Here is a 4,978-nt window from a genome sequence, read left to right as displayed (position 1 = left end):
TGTGTGTGTGCGGGGGGGGGGGGGGGGTGCACTAGCTGGGTGTCTGTACTGGCTCCCACAGAAGCTTTCGGAACACGGAAAGCACAGAAAATCTGAATTTCTTCACTGTGTGGAAGCGCATGTAGCATGAGAAGTGCACTGTGCGCGGTATATATGCTGTACTGTGGCAATTATGCCATGTATGGTTATGACGGTTGCTAAGGCAAAGTAAAGTAATATTCAACAGTCTCGCTAGGGAACAGCTGCCTACTATTGGCAGCGAGGCGCTTGAAGTGCTAAGGGAATATGTCTGTTTGGACCAGGCAGTGACCGCAGATCCGTATGTAGTAGTAAGTGTTTAATGAGACTAAAGCAAAAAGGAAGCTAAAAGATTTTTTCTAACCCCGGCATCTGCCATCACTGCGGCGGTGGCACCTGAGCTGGGGCAGTGGAAGTTGAGGATAGCAGGCAGTTTGAAGAAGTGAAATGAAAGAGGGTGCAGATCCGCATCAACAGAGCGAAATATTGTAACGGACTGGATTCCTAGAGCAGGCAAGAGTTGCAGGGGCGGCAGGAAGTTAGGTGTGCGGATGAGATTAAAAGGACATTGAGGACACCTCTACCAACTTTTTTTTTTGATAGTAAAATCCGATAGTTCGGCATTTCATGGCTTTGTAATCGCTTGTCCAGCAGAGAAAGGAGCATTTATGGCTGAGATATTTACATTTGAAATTGAAAAACTTTTTGCCGCCGCTCTGGTTCAAACTCGGGACTCCCCGATGACGAAATACCCGAAAAGTGACGTACACTGGCATAAACGGGGACTCCATGACTGCTGGTGGCGAGCAGTGCAGCCATGCAGCAGCCTAAGTGGAAGTTACTGCCGCCCGGACGTTGAAGGCCTCTATCAGCCGTCGTCGCTTCGTTTACGTTTGCACCAGCGTTCGATCAGGGGCGTAAGCAGGGGGTGGGGGCTTATGAAGCTGCAGCCCCCCCCTCCCCCCCCCCCCCCTGAAAGTTTTTCGAACTGTCACGCACCGCTGACCAAAACAACCACCGGTGCCAGAAGTCATTCCCGATTTTGTCACCTACGATGCCTTTTTCAGACTGGAAAAGACATTCTGGCGCCAGCGGGCAATTACGAAAATGTATGACTGTTCATACCGCAGAAACTTGTGCCGTTCATTGTAACAGTTAGCATCATGATCAAAATTACCATGCGAATAGGAAAATTTTTAAGATATCAATAACCGATTTTGATTGACCTTTCTCATTGAATGCCCTGCCCATGCGGTGTTTCCCAACCTACACACTCGGATATTGGTTATTTCAACTTGCGGCATCATTCGTGGCTTTCGCTTGTCCTTTCTTTCCTCTTTATCTACCTGCTTTTACTTTTTCTTTGAACCAAAGGAATACCCTTCTGTAATTATGGGTGCAGAATAATTGTCGCCGTGCAGGCAGTTAAAAATACATACTTTCGTATTGATTTCTGCATTGTTCCTCTATTATTCTGACCATATGGTGCTTTCGAGACCGCAACGTGGCCCAAGTAGATATCGCGACTTCCGCTATCATAGTTTTGTTCTTGCCTGAATCGTCTGTCTTTCCGAGTGGAAAGTTTACTATCTGCGATTGCGCGACGTGTTTATTTGCTCTGTTTGACGCATTGTATACAGTGACCTTTGCTTAGATAGGTAGATTTAATGGAGACATACGTGTACTTAAATATCCTGTTGCGAGGTTTTGTGCATACATACAGTGATCTTGTTTCCAGTGACACTTTTTTGCCCTTTATCAAGTTGTGTCTTCGCATTTCTAATACTCCTTTTTATCTTCGCACTTCTAATGTATATTTTGCAGAGCTCCTAGTTTATACATGTGCTCGCTGTTGGAATAAAATTTCGATGCAATTACTCGCAATGCATGACCGGTGACAGCTCCTGCTGCGCGCTACACTGGAACGAAGGACAGCGTCATTGAGATTTTTCCCTGGCCGTTGGACATGTACAAAAATCTAGAGGTTCTTGAACGACAAAGATTAATTGAAATATTTGTCCTCTGCTTGCTCATTTCATGTCCTTTACATTTTTCACATCATCGTCATGCACTGCTTTGCTGGTTTCGGACTGATATAGTTTTAGACTTTGTGTGATGTTTTCTTTACTAATTAAATACGCAAAAACATGGAAGCGTTGGTATCAGTTATGTCTGCCACGATTTTTAAGGCATGAGAATAGGTTCTTTTATTTAAAGAATACATATTTCGCTCGTCTAGAGAGTGCGTAGCGCTATCTAATACACAATGGCAATGCAGTTATTCTTGCGTTTGATTCCCCCACAAATTCTATGAGGAGGCCGCCCTGCAACGTGAGCCCCCCCCCCCCCCCCCCCCCCCCCCCCGAACAAAATTTCTGGCTACGTTACTGGTTACGATGGATCTCGTTCCCGATTCCGACAACGAAGTTCTTGCTGAGAACGGCACTTCAGGGACCCCACACAGAGTGCGATGCTTTTGAGGGCTGAGGCAGTGGCTCCTCTGGCAGGACGGTCCACCACCGATGCCATATCGTCACTATAGATGAGTACAGACTCGTACGTGCGGAGGTATTCAAATTCTGTAATAATAGTCCTCTGGTTATACAGCCCAGAGTCTTGGTACGTTGACGAAGCGAACATGCCGAGCGGTGCTTTAGCTAACGTGGATGCGCGTGCAGCATTAGCTATCCACAGATGTTTTCCTTGTCGCAGGTGCATGCCGCTGCATGACCTTCGTCCGAGGAGCACTTAGAAGGGTACTTGGAAGTCCTCTGCTGCTTCGCTTCTGTAAACCATGGCGCGTAAAAGGCTAAACCTTGCGGGCACTCAGAGCACATAGCCGCAAAGCACCAAATCTTATAGAAACTCAGCTGGCCGCCTATTGCGCCGTCAAGTATATGTTTTAATTGGCTTCCAACATTCAAGTTGTCTAGCGGTTTCAAAACAAAACTTGTATACTTCAATAGAGAGTTTTAGTTTCACGTACGTAGAGGGTTCACGTACGCAAACGTGAGAAGTCTACGTAGCCTGCACGCAGGTGGTTTGAAACCCTTATAGTTACACGTACGCGAAACACGCCGCGCGTTACGCCTAGCGCCATCTACTAAGAAACACAGACACTGGTTGTAGCCAAAATCATCCAAGACAAGTCTTTAAGCCAAGCCATTCATAGCGAAACCGTTGCTATGACGACGACCAACGCTACTTCGTCAGGCTTAACAGCTGAAAAATCTCCCTTCTGTCTGAAAAACAAAAGCTATTTGTCGCTTGAAACCTTATGCGAGGGTAAGAATGGGCAAATCGAAGGCGATTACAACAGTTTAAAACACGATATCGCCTCGATGGATTAGCGACGAAGCTGTTATCGCTGTGAAGCGGCGGGCAGGGCGCCGCCATGTTTGTCAACGCTACGCACGCAAGCAACGCAAAGACCCCAACGTAAAAATCCGAATCTCACGTACGTACGTGAGACTCGCGCATACCCTTTGCGTTCTGCGCATGCGCACTGGTCACCCGTAAGAGCTCTACGTACGTGAAGGCTCTACGTACGCGAAACTAAAACTCTCTAATAGAGAGTTTTTAGAGAGTTTTAGTTTCACGTACGTAGAGGGTTCACGTACGCAAACGTGAGAAGTCTACGTAGACTGCACGCAGGTGGTTTGAAACCCTTATAGTTACACGTACGCGAAACACGCCGCGCGTTACGCCTAGCGCCATCTACTAAGAAACACAGACACTGGTTGTAGCCAAAATCATCCAAGACAAGTCTTTAAGCCAAGCCATTCATAGCGAGACCGTTGCTATGACGACGACCAACGCTACTTCGTCAAGCTTAGCAGCTGAAAAATCGCCCTTCTGTCTGAAAAACAAAAGCTATTTGTCGCTTGAAACCTTATGCGAGGGTAAGAATGGGCAAATCGAAGGCGAATACAGCAGTTTAGAACACCATATCGCCTCGAGGGATTAGCGACGAAGCTGTTGTCGCCGTGAAGCGACGGGCAGGGTGCCGCCATGTTTGTCAATGCTACGTACGCAAGCAACGCAAAGACCGCAACGTAAAAATCCGAATCTCACGTACGTACGTGAGACTCGCGCATACCCTTTGCGTTCTGCGCATGCGCACTGGTCACCCGTAAGAGCTCTACGTACGTGAAGCCTCTACGTACGTGAAACTAAAACTCTCTATTATCGATAAAACGTGTAACCTTCATGCACGTGTCAGCCTCAGAGAACCATGGAGAATATTGGTTTTTGGGGAAAGGAAATGGCGCAGTATCTGTCTCACATCTTGGCAGACACCTGAACCGAGCCGTAAGTGAAGGGATAAAGGAGGGAGTGAAAGAAGAAAGGAAGAAAGAGGCCGTTGTGGAGGGCTCCGGAATAATTTCAACCATCCGGGGATATTTAACGCGCACTGAAATCGCACAGCACACGGGCGCCTTTGCGTTTCGCCTCCATCGAAACGCTGCCACCGCGGCCGGGTTCGAACCCGGGTACACCGGATCAATAGCCCAGCGCTCTAACCAGTGGTGTTTTGTAGCGAGAGCTACACTGGGCTATCAGTCGAGAATTTCGCGGTACATGGGAGAGGTCAGTTGTGCGCATGCGCCGTTACCATGGCAACCGGAGAGGAGCAAGGTGCGTCGTGGGCTTCGCCGTCGCCGCGGCCGCGCGCCCGCTCCATCGTCGAAGCCGAGCGTGACATCACGCGGATGAGAAGTTGTGCGCATGCGCCGATGCCATGGTAACCAGAGAGACCCCACAGCCGCGCCGCGTTCTTCGTCGCCGCCTCGCCGCACGCCGCTCTATCACTCGAACCGCGCGTCGCATGCGCAGCATTGCGTATAAAAGGCGGATATGTAAGGGGGACCTGTATCACAACGTTTGACATGCATGCAGATGACAGTCCGCCGCTGCTAAACGGCGGTATAGACAAGAGAAGATTATCTATTACGATCCT

Source organism: Amblyomma americanum, chromosome 8 (genome assembly GCF_052857255.1).
Source record: "Amblyomma americanum isolate KBUSLIRL-KWMA chromosome 8, ASM5285725v1, whole genome shotgun sequence".
NCBI lineage: Eukaryota > Metazoa > Arthropoda > Arachnida > Ixodida > Ixodidae > Amblyomma > Amblyomma americanum.
The sequence above is the reverse complement of the archived record's forward strand: the minus strand, read 5'-3'. Positions refer to the sequence as shown.